Consider the following 21,400-nt stretch of genomic DNA (forward strand, 5'->3'; position numbering starts at 1 on the left):
TAACTATACCTCAGTCTGTCGTGTCTTCATTCTGTCTGCTTGGCAGCTCAGGCCGCTGGGAGGGATGGTTCTCTCCTGGGCTCCAGGGAGGAGCTCAAGGGAGGGTGAAGAGGTGGCGGAGTGCCCAGCAACACCCCACTTCTAGCAGACAGGCTTGATTTTCATACGCTGGTCTCCCTGTGAGTTTTCTGTCAGAAAAAGGTCTACTGATTTAAAAAGAGAAGGGTTCGAAGACCACTGCAAGACCACCCACGTCACCAACTCGCCAGGTGACTCCTGGCCCCTCCCTGCAACAAGGGAGGAAGGACCCAGGTGATCTCCCGGCCTTCTGAGGGGTGATCAGAGGCAGAAGCCTCCCTTTAGGGGACGTCTGTGGGGTCCGGAGTGGCTGCACCGTTGCAAATGCTTTTATGTGATAGCAACTCTGAGGACATTTGCTGCCAGGGGTAGAAGTGGGAAAAGCTGTTCTTAGTCCCTGAAGGGCTAGGGTACAGCCAACTCAGGTTCGGGGCCAAAGTGGGGTTGTCTGAGCACTTTCACTGGCTTTGAGTGTATGTGTCAGCCCCTATTCACCAGGTAAGAGAGAGCTGGGTCAGTGAAGGAAGGGAGAGAGCCAGGATTTCGGCAGCACGTTCTTTCCTCCCTTCATCCATCGCCAGACAGATTTGTGCCCGTACCGTGTGCCAGGCTATGCTAGGTACTGGGGCTTCAAGAGGGAGATGCCACCGCTCCACAGGGTAGGGGGCAGGCTTGGGCGAGCACACGTCATTACACAGTCACACCCCTAAAAGGACTGTGAAGCAATGGGACACTGCCTCCAATGTGAATAGTCAGGAGAGTGGATGAAACTTGAAGGCAAGATGAGGGAGATCGCTGTAAGTGGGGGTAAGTGCTGAGTGTAAAGGCCCAGGGGCCAGATTTGAGGGAATTGAAAGGTTAGTGTGGTGAGAACCCAGGGTGGGAGGGTGGGAGTGGTTCATGATGAGCCCAGAAGAGCAGGGCCCGCCCTTGAAGGGTGCATTTGCGATTTTAGATTTCACCCTAAGAACGGAATGCCAACGTCCAGTTTAAACAAGGGAGTGTCCGGACGTGGTGGTGGAGGTGGGTGCAGAGCCGTGTCCAGGTTGCCCTCTGGGTTTTTCATGTGCACAGTTGGCTGGATGGAGGGGTCCCTCCCTGATCTAGAGAAACCAGGAGGATAGGGGCAGAACACAGGTTTTGAAGTTCAGATTTGGGCATGTGCACTGGGTGCTTTGGAAGTAGCTGCTGGGACCGACACGTCCACCTCCTGCTCCGCTGAGGGGCCCTCCTCCCCTAACTGTACCTTTGAGAGGCCTCCTGAGTGGGTCCTGTTGTTCTCTCAATATCCTAGTTATCTCCATTCAAGTACAACCTGTGGCTGTCCCCTCGGGTTACTTGCTCAGCTGCCTTCCCCTTAGAATGTAACTTACCCCAAAGCGGAGAGCTCGGCTCCTAGTTGAGGCTCATTAAGTATTGTTGAATGAAATGTCCATTAGAGGATTGAAGAAACCGTCACAACTAATGAATTACTACTGTCATAAGACAACATCCTGGAGGCGGCCAGATGGCTCAGTTGGTTAGAGCATGAGCTCTGAACAACAGGGTCGCTGGTTCGATTCCCACATGGGCCAGTGAGCTGCGCCCTTCACAACCAGATTGAAGGACAACGACTTGGAGCTTGATGGGCCCTGGAGAACACATTGTTCCCCAATATTCCCCAATAACATTTAAAAAAAAAAACATCATGTAAGAGTGCAGGGGCAGGGGCGGGGGGGGGGGCATCCAGAGTCCCTCCCACCCTGAACCACAGCCCTGGAGTGGGTGGGGAGGCCCCTCGGGATGGGGTGGGGGCGGAGGCTGCAGAAGCCTGATGCCCAGAGAAGGGGTGCTGCAGGTTTGTGGCACTTTGGCTTGCAAATGTCTGAGTGACAAAACTTTGACCCTCCTGTGAGCTGACCCTGGAGGGCTGGAGGGCTTCCTATGATGGCCAGTGGGGGTGCCCCTGGTGGAAGCCACCTCCAGTCTCATACCATGTTTCCCCAAAAATAAGACGTAACTGGAAAATAAGCCCTAGCGTGATTTTTCAGGATGACATTCCCTGAACATAAGCCCTAATGCATCTTTCGGAGCAAAAATTAATGTAAGACTCGGTCTTATTTTCGGGGAACCACGGTACTGAGAGTCACTGGAGAAAGGGTCTGATACATGCATTTTTGTCTTTTTGGATCCATTTGGGGCAAGGTGCCTGTCACCCATACTCACTCGGAGGTGAAAAGGTGTGACGTCTGAGCCAGTTTAAGACTGGGCTGGGAGGTCAGGGGAAGGGGAATCTAGTCGGGGGAGGGAAGGGGAAGGTCATTTGCAAATGTCCTGCCTGGCCCGGCACCACGCCCACACCTGTGCCTGCCGTGACCCTAACAAAGGCAAGGAGATAAGATTGAATCTGTGGGGCCACGGGGAGGGGTGAGCGAGGACAACCGGTCCGCTGCAGGGTGCAGCCTCTGACCTCTGGGGGCGCGCTCAGACTGTGGCCGGAGCGGCTTGCTTTGGACCTGGACAGAACCGGGATGAAGCTGCAGCTGACCCTTCGGATATGTGTCCTGCCCCCCAGACCAAAGAAGGACCCGTACCAATGCCAAGTTGCTGCTCCTGGACGGCTGGTTTCCTGGGGCAAGCCCTGGGGTCTGACTTGGCTGCCGAGTGTGGGCACTGCCCTTGCTGCCCCCTCCCCCAAAAGCACATGCGATGTCAAAGAAAGAGCTGGTGGGCAGAAACGGTTCTGCCTCCACCATATGCTCGGTGTGTTCAGAAAGCAGTTTTGGGTGTGACATCCATCCTCCACCCCGCTCAGGGCATTCAGTGGCCCAAACGACTCAGGGCTGAGGGTGCGGGTGAAATTTTGATGGGGTCCTTTCATTGTGCCCCTCGATTCTGAAGGTGGAAAGTTTTCTGGTGGATTTTTGTTTTAACGATTCATTGTTCAATTTTTGGAGAACCAAGAAAGGTCTGAGTGCAAGATCTCTGTGTGTAGCAGCCTTTTCTGAGGTGGGCATTTTCCTCTACGTAACTGAACTAATATTTGCTCCTTCGCTTGAATCCTGTGTGGAAATTAATCAATATATAAGTAAGTAGGGGGTCCCTCACTGCCCGCAGCATCTTAGTCAGAATCAGGCAGAATCAGGCATGACCGGGGTAGGAGGATAGGGGGCCGCTCGGTGCCTTTGACAGACGTAATGTCTCTAAATGAATTTAACTCTTCTTTCTCATCCGAGTGGATATTTCCAAATTAATCCATCTAAATTATACGCATCAGCCGAACTCCAGGTTGCACAGCCCTAGCTTGCAAGCCTCATTTCCCAAACATTCCCCAAAGTGTTGCCTTCCCAGCGAGGAGATGCAGGATTTCCCCTCCGCCACTTGCTGCAGACATAATGCAGGAAGAACCACGGGATTAAGGTAAAGTGCATGATTTTCTGAAGTTGATTTTATGGCAAAGTCTAGTACGGAGCAGCAGTCTAGGATCAGGGCACTCTGACCTTGAGTCTCCCCCCGCAGCTGCTGAGAGGTTGGCTGCGTTGGAGTTTTATCTGGAGATTTGGTTTTCTTTTTTTCAGAGACACTGACAACTTGTCATGAACTTGCAGCTTCCAAATTCACTGTAATTGGGCTGGTGGGACAAGGGCTTTCTATGTTGACCTTATAAATAGTAAAGGGAGAGTTGGCTTCAATACTTTGTTGTTATTTGACGCCTTCACTCAAACCTGCCAAATTATCCACTGCATTTGCTGATGACTTCACAAAAGGGCTTGTATAAATGTCCCTAAGTGACCTGTAGCACAAGCGATCAGTGTAGGATGAGACCAAGTTAGCAGATCCTTGTTTTGCTTCTGTGCTGAGTAAACAGTAAGCAGCCTAAAGTTGCTTTTAAGCACACTTGATCTTTTCCCCCCGTAAAATCACTGGAATCCATGCAAATAGTATGAATTTCTTCACTATGATCCTACGTAAAAACAGAACCTTGTGATGGAGTCTTGCTAATAGTAATGTCAGTTCATTCGTTGTGACAAATGCCATAATAATATGAGACAGTAGCAATAGGGGGAATCAGACGTGGGCTATGCAGGAATTCTTTGTACTCTTCTGTAAATCTAAAACTATGCCAAAATAAAGTTTATTTTTAAAAATCTCACGGAACATGGGGGATCCTAGCCATTACAATAGCACTGCTTAATGGGACAATTACTTTAACTTTTTCTTTTTTAATTTATTTATTATAATTTTTACAAATTTATTTTTCAATTACATTTTAACTATTTTTCATATGCATTTTTACTCTAATAGATTTCCCCGCTCTTTCACTTGTTTCCCAAGTCATCATTAGAAATACCCCGCCAGCTACATACAACTTTTTTGAAAGTAGTATCTTTTTTAAAGTATCAACATAGCACTTGATGGCAACTTCAAAGCTTTCAACGTGTAACCAGTTCAGACTCAGCTCAAGCTGGACCAGAGGCTCTGGTTGGAAACAGCCTTAGAGATCAGAAGACCCATTTTACAGATGACGACACTGAGGCACCGCCTGTCCCCATGGTAACACAGAACAGCAGTGGGGACCTCAGCATGCCACTCTGGATTCCATATCATAAACTTGGCTGCTTTTTAAATCCGTGGTTTTCAGACTTTTATGTGCACAGGACTCCTTAGAAGTCTGAACCTTAGGTCTGGGGAGGGACCCATGGATTGTATTTGCAGCATGCCCCTGGGGGGTGTGGGCCTCCGGTCTGCTCTTGAAGCCAGTGCTCGCAGCCTGTCACCGGGAAGGGGACTCTGAGAGCCTTTCCAGGAGGCAGCACCTGCTCCCACCCCCTTGCCCCACCCCAATCTTCCTTCTGATCCCAGGCTGGTATTTGGAACCCTCTGCCTGTAGCAGGGCTAGCTAAGATCACCCAAGCATTGCCCGTGGAACTGGCCTGCCTCATTAACACATGGCTCTAAAATTCTGCGTCTGCATCACTGGTTCTCGGCCTTGGCAGGATATCGAAATCCCTCAGGAACTTGAAAAAAATATACTGGCGCTGGCACCCATCCCCAGAGGTCCTGATGGGTCGATTCAGCTGGGGGAGGAGGAACGTATGGAAATGATAGATACAAAACAGTAGCGCTGGGCTAGAGATCCAAGCAGAGCACTTTTGGGACTCCAGAGGAAGGAGAAATAGCTAAGTGCAATAATCTACATGAAGATGCCCAGCATATAGTAGGCGCTCAATAAAAGTTTGATTCCTTAAACTATCAAGGTTCTCATAGGCTTAGAGATCTTTAGCACAGTGCACACTTGTCTCCTGCCATTGCCGCGGGATCAAAACCTAGACACGACTTAAATGTCCATCCACAGTCGTATGGGTAAATAAATTACGATAAATGTAGACATTTACACATGTAGTGTAGACATCTACTCGGCAATGAAATAAACAGACTTTCGCTATATCCAGCAACACGGATGAACTCACAACATAATATGGAATGAAAGAAGCCAGACACAAATGAATACATAAATATTTATATAAAAAGTTCAAAATCAGACAAAAATAATCTATAGGGTTAGAATCACAATAGTGGTTACTCTTTGGGGGACGGGAAGTGCTTGGAAGGGGATCTTTGGCGGGGGGGAGGTTCTGGGTGCTGGTTATGTTTTATGTCTTGATTTGAGTGCTGTTGATACAGTTTGTGAAAACTGACCAAGCTGCACACTTAGGATTTGTGTGCTTTCCTGTATGGATGATGTTATGGACCAATTTGTGTTCCCACAAAATCCGTATGCTGAAGCCTGAACCCCGCCATGTGATTGTATTTGGAGATGGGCCCTTTAAGGAGGTAATTAAGGTGACACGAAGTCATAGAATCGTAATTCAATAGGACGGATGTCCTTATTAGAAGAGAGATAGCAGGGATATGCACACAAAGAGAAAAGGCCATGTGAGGGAGGACTCAGCGAGAAGGGTCTGCAACCCAAGGGTCTGCAACCCAAGGAGAGAGACCTCAGGAGAAATTGAACCTGCCAGGACTTTCAGTCTCCAGAACTGTGAGAAAATAAATTTCTGTTTAAGCCGCCCAGTTGGTGTGCTGTTCTGTTATGGCAGCAACAGCAAACTAATGCAGATGATAGATTTCAACACAAAGTTAAATGTTTTTAAATCCCCCCCGTTATTCTAATGTAGACCCAAGACTGAGAATCACTACCTTAGCCCAGCCACTATCAAATTGAGACCCTGCCTTTATTTACAGTCAGATGCAGGGAACATGTCTTCTTCAGAAATGGGCTAAGGAGGGTCACTGCAGGGTTGTTTATGATATCAAGAAACTGGAAGCAACCTGTATGTCCATTGTCAGGGGACTGATTAAATAAATATGGCACATCTCCATTCAGTGTCGTGTTGAGCAGCTACTGACAGGAAGGAGAGAGACCTGGAAACCACACATAATCTCCAGTCTATGTATCAGGTAGAACCAGGTAGAGGTTAGGTGGGCAGTCTCCAAACCAAACCACCGTCTTCTAATCCTCCATCTGACACTCACACTGTGGCCTTGGGCGAGCCACTGTGCCTCTCTGTGCCTCAGTTCCCTCATCTGTATAACAAGGATGATGCTAGTTTATCCTCTGTCCTGTAACACTACCTGATAGCACTGAAGATGAGATAAGCCTCAAAGATGGGATAAGCCTGGTACACAGTGCTGTCATTCTTCATAAATGAAAAAAGCGAGTTGCAGAATAACTTGTACGGTCGGGTTGCCTTTTTGTAAATATTTAAAGGCCTGTACATATATATACATGACTGGCTTTTTAAAAAAGATTTTATGGGGGAAGGGGAACAGGACTTTATTGGGGAACAGTGTGTAATTCCAGGACTTTTTTCCAAGTCAAGTTGTTGTCCTTTCGATCTTAGTTGTGGAGGGCGCAGTTCAGCTCCAGGTCCAGTTGCCATTGCTAGTTGCAGGGGGCGCAGCCCACCATCCCTTGCGGGACTCGAGGAATCGAGCTGGCATCCTTGTGGTTGAGAGCCCACTGGCCCATGTGGGAATCGAACCATCAACCTTCAGAGTTAGGCTGAGCCACCGGCCGGCCCTCATGACTCTTTTTAAGAAGCAAAGCAGGAAGCAGGGCTCCTGGCCAGCAGAACCCCTCCCCCACCCCCACCTCCTCACTCCCCTCACCCCGGGGGTCAGGAAGGCCCCATGCTCTAGTTGATCTGATGCTGGGCTGCTGTCACCATCTTGAAATTCTTAATACTTTTTGAACAAGGAGGCCCACATTTTCATCTTACACCAGGACCCTCAGTTATGTAGCCCATCCTGCCACGAAAACACTCATACTGGACTGTTAGAAATAATTACCCCGGGGAAACAGGACTGGGATGGAGTGAAAGCAGCAAGGATTTCTTGTATCCTGTATACGGAATTCTACCAGTTAGTTAACTGACCCTCTCACCTTGGATAAATTAATTACTCTGCTGAGACTGGAAAAAACTGGAACCTGTTTTCTACCTCTTAGGGCTGCTGTCAGGTGAAAGGAGTGCATGGTGTATAGGTGCTTGGTGTGACACACCTGTAACCTGCTTGCTCTATAGTAACTATGGGAGTGGAGGGGGCAGAGAGCACAGACGTTGACAGCACAAACTGATTGAAATCCCAGCTCAGCCGCTTCCCATGTAAAGTTGGACCGTTTATTTAGTCCTCCTGTGCCTCGGTTTTGTCATCTATTAATGGGACAGGATGGATTCACAGTAAGGGACTGTCAAGGCCGACGCCCAGAGGTCTGAAAATAGAAAGAGTTTAGGTTTGGCACAGAGTCACTTGGCAAGATCTCTGATGTGCCCTGACGTGAGGCTACAATCCCACTTTGCAGAAAGTCACACCGTTTGCTCCACAACTGCTCATGGTTTGAGTCTGGCTGTGATGTGGGGAATGGCTCCGTCAGCTTTATAAACCCTGAACGCTCCAAATTCCAAAACCCATCAGGCTGAAAGGGTTGGACTGAGGGATGGGGAATCTGTGGTCCCTCCAGGGCTGTGGCGAGGTTTAGACGTGTCACCGGTCAGGTACTCATGTAGTGCTGGGTCCACGGGATGAACGTATGAGTACAGGTGGTGGTTGTTGTAACTTGGTGTCGACACCTGAGGCTGGCCCCACCACCGAGCACCTGATCCCATCCCCTCTCCTCCTCGAGGACCTCCCGGGGTGGGGGGGGACCTCCCTGCCCTGCATCAGCTTCATCAGGCGGTTTTCCTCCCATCTTAAGCTGTCTTTAGAGCCCCCGCACAACTATTTCAGCTTTTTGAAACTTTTCAAAATATCAAGTTGAGGGGCTACTTTCTCTCCCTCTCCCCCTTCCATCCTTACTCTCTCCTTCATTAACAGTTCAGTCCAAAAGGCATTGTGTGTGTGTGGGGGGGGGCAGGCCATGTAGCAGCTGCCCTGGGTGGCTAGGTACGGGTGTTGGATCCCCAGGAGGTGATGAGGGAATCCACACAGGAGGGTGCCTGGTGGGAGGTATCAGAGCAGGGGTGGGGAGTGAGGAGGAAGGGGAGCAGTCCTTGCATGGGGTCAGTAGCCCAGAGGAAGGCCAGGGAAGGGTGAGGGCAGCAGCCACCTGATATGGGGTGTGGCCCCCCCACTCTGTTTTCTTCTTCTCCTTAGCACATACTGCCACGCAAGGTATTATGAATGGAGTTGTTTGTTTCTTGTTTGTTTCTGTGTCATCTGCTCCCCTGCTCTGCCCCCCCAACTAGAATATACTGGGGGTAGAGACGTTGGTCGCTGCTGTATCCTCAGGGCTTAGGACCGTGTCTGGTGGCATTTGACAGCATGTATTGAATGAATGAATGAAATCTGTACACACACACACACACACACACACCCTTGTCTGTCACACAGACAGCAAGGCTTGGCGACACCTGCTTGTGGTGGTTGAGAAGAGAGAAGTGAACCGTGAGCGGGTGTTTCAGCTTGGGCCACTGGGGGCAAGAGGGACCACTTTCACTGAAGTCGAAAGTGCGGGAAAGGGCAGGATAGGAGGGACTGACGCTGGGGGCACATTCCGCTGGTGGGGACCGCCAAATGCCCAGGCGGAGGGGCCACGGGGCTGCCGCAGGGCGCGCGGGGGAGCTGGGCAGGAGAGCCAGGAGGGAGGTGCAGCCGAGCGCCCGGGCGGGAGCTGAGCCCGCGAGGAGGGGCAAGGAAGAAGGTAAGAGCTGGACGGAGCTGCCCAGCACCAAGCTAAGCGGGGAAAGCGGCTCCGCAAAAATCCGCCTTTTGCGTGCGGGATTTAAGAAAGGAATGAGAAGTTTGGGGGAACATACAATATATTCTCTGAGCAAAATTAACTTGCTTTCTCAATACCGTCCCCAAACCACCGGCAGCCCAAGCCCAGCAACACAAGGGTTTACGCTCATTTCCGCATCCCTGGAGGAAGCGGGGCAGGACGGAAAGTGAATTCCGAGTTCTGTACATCGCTAGTTTGGCGGAATCACCGCACACCTTAGCCAAACAGGCAGCAGGGAGCGTACGCATAGCACCGTGGTGCGCGGCTGGGAGAGTGGCGGCGTTTACCCTCCATTGCCACCAGGTGGCGCCCCTGCTTCCCTGGAGCCCAACGAGGAGGCCCCTGCGTTTGGGGTAGAGGGAACCGGGAGGGAGGCGGTGACTGAACGGCGGGAAGACTCCGCCCCCGGACTCTGCCTCTTTGTCCCGGTGCAGCCTCACATCCCATGCAGTCCTGTAGGATGTGGGAGCGGCTGGGGGGGCGGGGGTGGGAGGGGGTGGTGTGTGTGTGTGTGTGTGTGTGTGTGTGTGTGTGTGTACACACACATCCAAAGCTGGCCCCAAAACCAGAGGAAATCATGCCCCGTGGCAGACACCATAAGCTTCCAACTGATAGGTTCAAATCCCTGTTCAGCCACTAATTTTGTATAAAGGAAGGCATGTGGCTTCACCTCTTTCCGCCTCAGTTTTCTCACCTGTAAAATGGAGTCATTTTACTGACCTCACAGAGTTGTAAGCATTTAGTTAGATGATGATGATGAAAATGTATAGAGCCCCCACTATAGGTCAGGCCTTGTTCTAAGCACTTTACCTATATTGACTCATTTTTATGGTTCCCTTTCACAAGAGAATGGCCTGGATCAGAGGCTGAGTCTTTTCCATAAAGGAAAGGAGGCCAGGCCTCCTGAATAGCATCCACCTTCCTGCTGGTCCCTGGGTGCTCAGTACTGAGGGCAGAGGCAGGAGGGCACGACTTTGATGCTGAAGGCCAAGAGCTTCTTTTGTTTCTAGTCCTGCAGCCCAGCAGCCCACCAGGAGCGAGCAGAGCAGAGCCCACTACCACTCAGAGCAGCAGAGGAAACCCTGAGGCTGACGGGGCCTCCTGTCCTGTCCCCACCTGGCTTCTGCTGTGGTGTGACAGTCCCCAGAGGCTTCTAGGACAGCTGCCCGGTGGTGGAGGGAGGATGGTATGGTGGTGGGAGCTGGGTGAGTCAAGGCCACAGCACGGCACCGTGGTTTCAACCTCAGGGACCATGTGAGCAACAACGCCTTTGCCAGGGCTAGTGCAGGTCCTGGGAGCTCGGCTGAGATCTCTGAGGAACGTTGGAGGGATGCCCAGAGGTACCTGGAGGTAGAGGTGGTGGTCAGGTAGTAGATATGGGTAGCAAAGGGGAGCTGAAGCACAGGGGGAGACCCTGTGGGTCAAGGCCTGAGAGAAACCTGGAGGTGGGGACAGAGCCAGGAGTGCAGTTTCCAGGCTCTCGCCCTCACTTGGAAAGGTGCTCACTCGGGTAGTAAATGGCCATCAACTGATTGGATGGCCATCAGCTGTGGCTGGTTGGCCGTCAGCTATAACCAGTGAGACTTTGGTCACTAATATAACTGCCATGGCTACGCCAGCAGCAAATGGGGGCTAGCAAGAAGATGGTGGCTGAGCTAGCAAGCGTGGATTGCAGAGGCGTGGATTGTGGATTACAGTTAGCAAGTGTGGTTGGTTGGCAGAGAAGTGGACGGCAGGTTGCGGATCGTGTGGCTCCTGCTTCCTGTGTCTCCAACCCAGCCACCAGCGAGACTGTCGTGGTATGACTCCCCTATCTATGGCTCCGTGGGTGTTTCTGACCTCACCATATCCTGCGTTCTTATGTGGGGAGCAGGACCAGAGACCCAGCTTGACACCCTGCATGACACTGGGCAGTAAGGGTGACACCCCCAACCACCCCGCCAAAAGGCCTCAGATCTCCCGGAGTCCTGGGCAGGGAAAGGCTTGGAGTGGAACTCTGTGGAGAGGGTCACCAAAAGCCTCTGTTTACCTGCCGTTATGGGGTCTGGGGCAAGCAGGGTAAGCCAGGGGTGAGGGAGAGCTGGGGTCCAGGGAGTACATGGTCCTGGGTGGGAGTGGCCTCCAGGGGTCTCATTCTGATGATGCGTCCCAGGCATGAAGCTATAGGATTAGGGCTCCCCAGAGTTCCAGGCCTGGGAGAGAAAAGGTTCTGGACTTACCTGAAGTTCTGAGTCCCTTGGCCTGTCAGCCAGTTGAGGTCATAAACGCCTGATTGGTACGGGGGGATCAGTGCCAGCTGGGTGAATTCCCCGCCCGGGGTCTCCTTGCCTCTTCTCTAACACATAGACCAGGGCCCTTGGTCCTTCCAGCTCACATTCCAGGAACCAGAACCTCCAGGGATGGGCCCTCAGCTGTGGGCCCTGATCCCCTTTCTCACCACCAGCTTAGATGTGCTGAGATGAAGGAGCCAGAAACAGCACACCCCATCCCACCCTCCCCCACCCACTGTGAGCTCACAGGCCCAGAACAAAAACACACCACAAATAGAAATCAAAGTCTGAGCAAGAATCGAGGAGCCATGACCCAGCGTGGGAAAGACCGTGTGGCCTCAGCCTAGTCACTTAACGTCTCTGAGTCTATTTGCTCATCTGTACAATGGGGTCACCGTACATACCTTGAGGCATTGTTGTGAAAAGGTTAAGATAGAAAATGCAGGATGCAGGTGTGGTGTTTGGTCTAAAAATAAAGCCCTTCGTGGCCAAAGGGTCCCATGCTGGACTCTCCCATGACTGTCCCTCACGCCCCCGCAGCTCGGGCTGGGGCTGCCCCCTCACCACTTTCCTGTAAGGCTGCGGGTGTAGGGGCTGCCACAGTCTCTGCCTGGGCAGCACTTCTGCAGGCATGCTCTCAGGCGCCACTTCCTGTTTTTCTCCCCAACGAATTTTGCACCACGGTCTTTCATCACAGTGAGCTGGGGGGTGGTGAGGTGAAGGCAAGGCCTGCCTGGGGAGGGAACCGGGGACCAGGGGGACCTGGGGTAGGGGTGGTCATCACGAAGTTGGAGAGAGGCCTGTGCTGGACGTTCTGCTAGGCTCTGGACTCTGTGTCCTCCAGCTCAGAGCAGGCGATGCTGCGGGCAGAGGCTGGCAGGAGGCCTGACGGGAGACGTAGAGGAGGGCCCTGTTCCCATCTCAGTCTGGAAACACCATTTTTGTCCTAGGCTTGGGGTGGGACCTAGGGTTGGACTGAGCCGGGCTGAACCCACATGTCTGGTGACGTGAGGGGTGGAGGGGCCGCTCTGAAAGGTGAGCCCGGGCTCTCTGCCTCCCTGAGGCTGGCAGGCCTCTGAGCATCCAGCTCCAGAGTCTCTGCGTATCAGCATCCTCCTGGGAGGAAATGGAGGAGCTGTCTCCACACTGGCTGGGCCCAGGACCCCTGTCCTTCCTCTCCCTGGGCTAAACCTGACTTGTCTAGCCACGACTGCATTACTCACTTCATTCAGTTAGCATTTCTATAAGCTCATTAACGCTCTGGGTGCCAACACGCAGCTCCCGCCAGTGAGGCAGCCCAGATCCGTGCAAAGTCCCTGCTCCTGGACAGCCCAGCACGAGGCAGTCACAGCTGGGCGGACCGAGTGCTGCAGTGGTAATGGCACAGCTCGGAGAAAAGACCCCTCTCAGCAGGGAGCCAGGTGGATAACATCTGTGCTGAGTAGTCAGGCAAATTAAGTGGTGTGGGGCCAAAGGGAGCGTTGGGAAGGGTATTCCCGGCAAAGAGAACAGCATGAGCCAAGGCCCAGAATCAGAGAGAGAGCCTGGGGGGCCCTGGGGCTACAGCATAAGGTGTCGCAGCTCCTGGTGCAGTGGGGAGGGCAGAGTGGGGAAGTGGTAGGAGGTAACCCTGGGAACTAGCTGGGCCGGCTCCCTCGATAATCGGATGTATACCTTGTTCTCAAGCTGCAGCCTCACCTGATACCCCAGTCCAGGTCTCTGGGTCAGCGTACAAGTGGTTCTGGGGATTGGAAATCAGCCTTGTTAGCTAAAGCAGGAAGGGCGATTTCATCGCAAGGGTACAGGGCACACCTATGGAACCCACAGATGCAGCCCAGCTTTGGGACGCTGGAACCAAACAGCCCTGGACACTTTCTCAGCATCACTTACCTACCCCCATTTGACCCCCTGCATCACACCAGCCAGGCTGACGTATTCTGGATCCCTTCACCCAAAGAGAACTATGTCCAGGCCCATCTTCCTGGAAAGTTGGATCAGGGCCTCCCGTCAGCCCAGTCAGCTATGGCTGGTGGGCAGGTCTGTATGCTGACAGCCTGGCTCATGACCACATGAGGGAGGGTTACCAGACCGCTTAACAGCCTACAAGGTAAGTATCCACTGCAGTCCGTTCCGTTCGTCCCTGCCAGGGCACTGTCCCAGAGCTGCCACATCCAGATGCCACCCACCTACTTCTGCGGACTCTCCTCTAAGGTGTCTCCTTAGGGTCCCCCTCAACCGATAGATGACGTGATCAAGTTAACCTCTTGCCTTACTTGCTCTATGGGAAAGGGAAGCACCATACAGAGCACACGCCAGGGTCTTCTAGAATAAATTAAACATTAGGACACGCTATCGCATGGACTTTGCACTGCTGGTTTCCTCCCTGGGCTCCTTTGTTGGCAGATGGGGTACCCCCGGCTCTGCCCACTGGGAAGGAATCCCTGTCTGAAGTCTTTCAGGCCCACCCTCGAGAGGTTCTCGGGAAGGATTTTTCTGGAAGAGGATGCAGGTGGCCCTGCAGCCTGCTTCTCGGTGGTGCCAGTACGTGGTCTAGGAGTTGCCCGGAGGGTGAGACATCACACATCCCAATTTCCAGATTTTAGGGTTTCCTGGAGTTTCCATCCCCATAAAACCCAAGTTGGATGCCTGTCGATTTTATTTTGGGTCATGTCATTCACCAATAACCAATTCCATGAAATCCTGTCCAGTTCAATATTTAGCCTTACACTATGGCCCTGGATTGGGGATTTCTTCTTTCAGCCTAAGAGTGACAAGAAGAAATCATCACCTGACTTGGGTGGAAGGAAGGCTTTTTCTCCAGTTTCTTTTGGAATGCTACCCCCACCTGACTTCATGCCACTCAACAGGAGGCTTTAGAAAGACCAGAGGTTCAGGGTTTGCACCCCTGTGTCTCGTCCCAGACATCCCATTCCAATTGCGAAGCTCACAGACTTTTCTATGCAGTGTGCCAACCTTAGTGTTACAAACAGGTGAGTCAGAGAATGTACCTGCTGCTGTGTAGCAAGTGCCTGATTACCTGACGTGTGGCAGTCGCAGGCTATCGGAAAAAAGAATTTCCCCGTAACAGAGTTTTTGCCCTGCTTCTTCCTGATCTTGGGCCGAATTAAACTGAAGTTTGTTTTCCAGCACTTTCTAAAGGCTCCTAGAAGTAACTCACTTAGCGATATCCTGGACATTTTGCTACCAAGTTTCCTAAAACTTCAGGCTTGGTCGGCACATGTTTTGAGTCCCATGAGACCACTGGAAATAGTTGGACTGATTTCTTGCCACATAGCGAGAACTGCGGGTGTTCCATCGAAGAATGAGGAGCCCTCGTTGCCCTTCCCTCTGCCTCAAGACTTCTAACTTCAATACTTTCTTTGAAAAACAATTTCTTCCAACATCCCAGTTCTGATACCAATGTATAGATTGATTGGGATTTTGGTGTTTGTTTCAAAAAACATAAACCGTCTCAGGAGAGGTTGTTCTGGGTGGAATATTGTCTCCCCAAAACTCATGCCCAGCCAGACCCTTAGCATGTGATCTTAATTAGAAATACGGCCTTTGTAGCTCTCATTAGTTAAGAGGAGGTCCCACTGGATTAGGGGGTCCTTATAAGAAGAGGGAAATTTGGACAAAATTGCACACAGAGAGAATCCCGTTTGAAGATGGAGGTGGAGATCAGAGTAATGATGCGTGTATCAGTCATTAAACGCCAAGGATTGCAGGCAGCCATCAGAAGATACGAGAGAGGAACACCAAGGTTTGCAGGCAGCCACCAAAAGATAAAAGAAAGAGGCATGCAACTGATTTGCCCTCAGAGCCTCTGGCAGGAACCATCCCTGCCAACTCCTTGAATTCGGAATTCTTGCCTCTGGAACTGTGAAAATAAATTTCTGGGTTTTTTTTTTTTTTTTTTTTTTAAATTTCTGTTGTTTTAAGCCAACTTGTCACAGTAGCCCTAGGAAACTGACACATATTTTAAGCAGAATACAGGGGTAAGTTATAGGGTGTGGGTGATTTTCAGAACCCTAGGACAAGGATGCAGTGGGTCCTCCAACGATGACAAGGACCGCGAAGGAGCTGAAAATGAAAAGTTGCCCGAAACCTTATCTCGCATCTATGACCCTGTCTTCCTCTCTGCATCTGCTTCATGGTTTTCCCTCCACTTTTCTCTACACAGCAGCTTCTCTGCTTTCTTTGGTCCTTCTGATAGACACAGAAGCCCCACAGCTGCCCTGCATGCACGTTATGGCGCCCAGCTCCAGGTGCCTGAGAGTCACTATTCTCTTGGTTCTGATCCCATATTCCTGGGGAAATCACTGATTGTCTCTCCTGGGGCCAGTTGATGACTGCTGGTCCAATCAATGTGGGCAGACTCAAAGGCAAGCATGCCTGAGCGGACAGCTTGCTGGGATAGGCGCAGGGATGCACTGGGAGCATTGCTAGAGAACAAACTGGGACCATACCCCAAGAGTCCCCAAGAGTGCTGTGCTCTCATCACCCGGCACTTCCCTGGCTGAGGCCCTGCTATCTACTGACGGGCTTTCCAATGCCACCTGTATTCCCAAAGGGGTTCTTCTCCTGGGTTCTCATCCCTGCAGAGTCACCCCTGTTACGAATGGACGAGGCAGGCATCTCGCATCTGGCTGCAGTGCAATGACTGGAGCTGTGGGACAGAGCCAGGAGTGCAGTGTCCAGGCTCTCGGCCTCACGTGGAAAGGTGCTGGCTCGGGGAGTAAATGGCCATCAACTGTGATCGGATGGTCATCAGCTGTGGCTAGTTGGCCATCAGCTGTAACCAGTGAGCCACTGGCCACTTATATAACTGCTGTGGCTATGCTAGCAGCGGATGGTGGCTGGCAAGGGTGGATTGCAGAGAGGTGCGGATTGCAGTTAGCAAGTGGGGTTGGTTGGCAGAGAAGTGGACAGCAGAAGCGGATCATGTGGCTCCTGCTTCCTGTGTCTCCAACCCAGCCGTCAGCGAGAATATAGCAGTATAACTCTCCATCTATGGCTCTGTTGGTGTCCCTTTTTGGCCTCTCCATATCCTGCATTCTTGTGTGGGGAGCGGGAGGAGAGACCCCACATGACACCCCGTGTGACAGGAGCCCAGGCAAAGTGGGACCACTGGTCATCCCAGGGAGTGCTGTGAACTGCAGTACGAGAGGTTAGCATTCTCGAACTTGGGGAGAGGAAATAAAGGTTTACATTTTTGCATTTTTATTACACGTTTGGCAAAATGTGAACAGAAAGGAAAAAAATGGAAAGAAAAACATCTGTAACCTTCCTCCCACACAGCTTTCACTGTTTTAACTCTTCACTGACTACGTCCATGTGCATATGTAACACACATATGCAGAGGCAATTCGGCTCAGAGCCTGTTCACTGATGACATGACTATTTCCCATGATGCTACACGTCTCCAGATTCGCCATTTTCCCTGACTGCATCCTTTTCCATTATGTGGATGTACCGTGCCTTTCTCTGGACAGCTCCGGCCCAGGGGAGAAGGCAGACCCTCTGCAATGTTGAGGTGACACATTTTCTTCCTCTCATGTTTGGTGCATGAGCCAATTTACTGCTATTGTTTGTCCACTAGACCTCACAGCCCTCTTGTCACCTGACTATAGGCTCACAGGAAGGCCACCAACTAGTGGTGAAGCAGGCAACTCAGGGCTGAGGGGATGGGGCTTGGGAACCCCCTCCTGTCACTGGCTCTTTTTAATCTCACAACCTCCCTGAAGTTGGAGTAACTAATCCCATTTTATAAAGGAGGGGACAGACTGGAGATAGAGATGGGTCTCAGGGTCCCCAGAGAAGAAGGCTCAAAAATACTGTCACGCCATCAGAGTCCAAGAGCAGACTCTCCAGGGCGGGAGAATAGGCCTGGCCTTCTCACTTTCTGCACCTCCCCGCTCTGTGACTCTGTTCCCCCCCCCACAAAAAAACCACACTGTATTCCCGGCTTTTAACAGTATGGCCCTGCTTTCTGTACATCCTTCCTGGCTCTGAAATTGGCCTGGTCCTCCCTCCCTTCCCACCCCAACCATTCTAATATTTTTTTCTTTAAACAAACTTCCAATTTTAGAATAGGTTTTAATTTACAGAGAAGTTGCCAAGATAGTATAGAGCGTTCTCGTACCCCCACCCCCCACCTGGTTTCTCACCCTGCTAACCTCCTAATACCTGGGGCACATTTGTCACAACTAATGAGCCAATATTGACACGTGATTATTAAGTGAAGTCCATGCCTCATTCAGATTCCCTTAGCTTTTACCTAACATCCTTTTTCTGTCCCAGGAGCCCACCCAGGACAGCATATAACACTTAGCTATCATGTCCCCTTAGGCTCCTCTGGGCTGTGACAGTTCCTACGACTTTCCTTGTCTTTGGTGACCTTGACAGTTTTGAGGCGTTCTGGTTAGGGATTTTTGAAGACCATCCCTCATTTTGGGTTTGTGGTGTGTGTGTGTGTGTGTGTGTGTGTGTGTGTGTGTGTGTGTGTGTTCTCTCATGACTGCACTTATGTATTTATATTTACGGGTTCTTGAGAGGAGGACCACAGAGGCAGAATGTCATTCTCATCCCATCATGAGTTATCACTGACGATGTTTACCTGGCTGAGGTGGTGTTTGCCCGGTGTCTCCACTAGAAAGTTCCTTTTTGTCCCATTTCATACTGTTCTCTTTAGGAGGGAGTCACCAGGTGCCTCCCACACTTAAGCAGTGGGTAGTTGAGCTCCTCCTCCTAGGGGGCAGGCAAGGTACCTACATACTTATCTGGAATTGTTCTGTACAGGAGACTTACCTAGTCCCTCATTTATTTATTTATTCAATCATTTATATCAGTCTGGACTCAGGGATATTTATCTTATACCTTGGATTCTAATCCAATACTACTTTATTTTGTTGCTCAAGTTGTCCCAGATTTGGCCATTGGAAACTTGTTCATGTCACCACTATATCCATCTTTATTTTTATTGTTGTCGTGGGGCCCTTCTTGACATTCTGGTACTCTAAGATGCTCTGGGCTCATCTTCTCTATTTCCTGCCCCCATCCTAGAATCAGCCATTTCTCCAAGGAGCCCTGGTTCCTTTGAGGAGAATGGGATTAGAAACCTAGAGCTAGGGGGTGGCTGGTTGGCTCAGTTGGTTAGAGCGTGGTGCTCATAACACCCGGGTGGCCGGTTCAATTCCCACATGGGCCAGTGAGTTGCACCCTCCACAACTAGATTGAAAACAATGACTTGACCTGGAGCTGACGGGTCCTGGAAAAACACACTGTTCCCCAATAAAAATGAAAACAAACGAAAAACAGAAAACCGAGGTCTAGGTGCTGGGTGTGCGCTCAGTGGTACTTGGGTGTTACTGTTTGTAGGGTTGTAGAGTTGACAGAGCGAGGAGATGTAGGTATGTGTGTCGGTTGTCCACTTTTTAATATGTAAGTCACAGCCCAACACTCCCTCTCTCAGGTGAGAACCCTCTTTCTTCTCATCACACTTGCAGCCAAATCCCAAATCCCAGCTGCCCCCTCCCCAGATCTTCCTCCTTGCTCTTTCCACCCCACCCCACCCCACCCTCAGCCTCCCTCCGTGGTCTCCTTGCTGGGCCTCTGACATGCTACTACTCAGCGCCTTTGCACTGGCTGTTCCCTCTGCCTGGGTGCTCTTCCCTCAGACACGGGCAGGATTCCTCCCTGACTTCATTCAGATCATCACTCTGCTCAAATGTCTTGACCTCAGAGAGGCCTTCCCCTCCCCCATCTCTCTCTCTCCCCTTCTAACCTGCCTTCTGTTTCTTTGCTGTACTTACTATTTCATGACACTGTATCTTGTTTTCATTCTTCATAGTTTCTCTTCCCAAGGGAGTGGAAGCTCCAGGAGGGCAGGTCTTTGGCCAGTAGGGTGCTGTATCCCCGAGTCCAGAACTGTAGCAGGCACAGCTTGCCAAATGAGTCAGTGTTGCGAAGCCTGGGTCATCCCTGGTGTATACAGGCTTGAGGTCGGAACCAACCTCATGACACCAAACCCCCGCTGCTCCCCCACCCCAAGCCCCACCGCTCCCCACCATCTCTCCTCCACTATTCTCCCACACCCTGGACCAGGAAAATCATCAGAGGATTTGTTTAAAAGTCAGCTGCTGTTTCTTGGACAGGGACTTTGTGTCCTCACAAGTCAGACTTTTCCAGTAATTTCTAACATCCATGCCACCCTTTTACTGTCACCTCCATTATCTTATCCAGGGCAGCAGCTTTCTACTTGTGTGGACTGGAGCCTACCATAAGAAACGCATTTTACGTCTGGAATTAATGCACCCTCACACATACCTAGAAATAGGACAGAAGCCTCAGGGAGTTATACCCACTCTTGCCACACAGAATATAATTGGATATTTTCTATTGTGTTCCATTTTTATAAACTTGACCTCCTGAATGGATTTCCAGTACACTGATGTGTTAATATGTCACAACCTGCTGTTGCTGCTATTGAAAAACACTGTTCTAGAGCAAAAGCATCCAGTCTTGCAAAGCACAAAAGACTCTGTTCTAGAATAATAACTCAGTAACTAACATTTTCTGGGGGTTCACTTGGTGTCAGCTACTGCTATAAGCATTTTACATGTGTTCATTCGTTTAATCCTAGAAACAATTCTACAAGTTGAGTGCCATTATTAGTGTCCCTGTTTTTCAGATGAAGAAATGGAGGCGCAGAGAGGTTAAGTCACACGCCCGAGGTCACACAGTGGCAATGCCCTGCAGTTTGGCTCCAGGAAATGTACTCTTAACTGCTAAGCTTCACTACACATTTTCTGGGCAAGGCAAAAGGACAAGGGTTTGAGCTGGATAATTTTTGTCCTGCCTGGAAGGAAATGACCCGCAGCAGAGTGGGCAGGGCATGAAGGCAGGTGTCTGGAGCCCTTTGTGGAGGGGCTGAGGAAGTGGGCTCCTCACACTTGCACCCCTGTGCCAGGGTTCTCAGCTTGGCTCTGGCTGCCCTGAGATAACCCTGTTTGTGGGCATGCGTGGGTGTCGGTGGTGAAGTCGCTCAAGGTCGAACAAAGCAGAGAGGCTTTACTGCATTTGTGAGAAACTCTGGAGGCTTTTGGAGGGGGAAGTTCTGCAGGAGAGAGAGGCAGAGACAGAAGGAAGTGCCTGGAGGGCTGTGTGTGCTCTTCTGAGAGGCCTGCAGCCTGCCTTCTGTCCATGGGAGCCTGTTCTCCACCAACCAACTTCCCCTTTAATAACCGAGACCTCCTTTCCTTCCATAAAATGGGGCCAAAGGATTCCCCAGTCAGGAGCTCACGTGAGTAATACGCAGTGACCCTTACAGCTGAAGTGCCACTTTTTTTCAAGGATTACTGGAACTTCTTTCCACCATTACTGGTCCATTTCATTTACAGTTCAAAGGGAACTTGAAGTAGCTTCCTCCATAACACACATGACAACAGTTAAAAATAAAGTGAGAGAGATCAGAAACCATAGAGGAAGGCAGAGGCAAATCTATCAGGAACTTGGGGGAGAATGATGTCTGTACTTGACATTACAGTTAGCCTGAATCTCCTGGTTCCCCCAGGCCAATGAGGGGGCTGTCCTCCAGTGTGATTTCAAAAAGGAAGTGCATCAAGTGCTCAGGAAAGTGAAACTTTCAAAGGAGCAAGGATCTGGAAGCAGAGAGACACTTACTGACTGTGTATCCCCCTCCCCAAAAGCTTCTGAGCTTCAGTTTTCTTATCCGTAAAGTGGGAATGAGAAGATTTACCTTGTTGAGTTGCTGCCTGTGACAAAGTGTGAT

The 21,400-nt window shown here is 50.8% G+C and overlaps 1 long non-coding RNA gene across 1 annotated transcript; it reads right to left on the reverse strand.

The window, feature by feature from the left end:
- Nucleotides 1–9,842: 9,842 nt before the first annotated feature.
- LOC117027583 (uncharacterized) lies at nt 9,843–12,173 on the reverse strand. The gene is made up of 3 exons (XR_004423945.1): nt 12,012–12,173; nt 11,367–11,529; nt 9,843–10,681 (listed from the first exon to the last, which is right to left on the reverse strand). It is a non-coding gene; the product is annotated as an uncharacterized LOC117027583 (long non-coding RNA).
- Between the last annotated feature and the right edge of the window lie 9,227 nt (nt 12,174–21,400).

This window comes from Rhinolophus ferrumequinum, chromosome 9, assembly GCF_004115265.2.
Source record: "Rhinolophus ferrumequinum isolate MPI-CBG mRhiFer1 chromosome 9, mRhiFer1_v1.p, whole genome shotgun sequence".
Lineage (NCBI taxonomy): Eukaryota > Metazoa > Chordata > Mammalia > Chiroptera > Rhinolophidae > Rhinolophus > Rhinolophus ferrumequinum.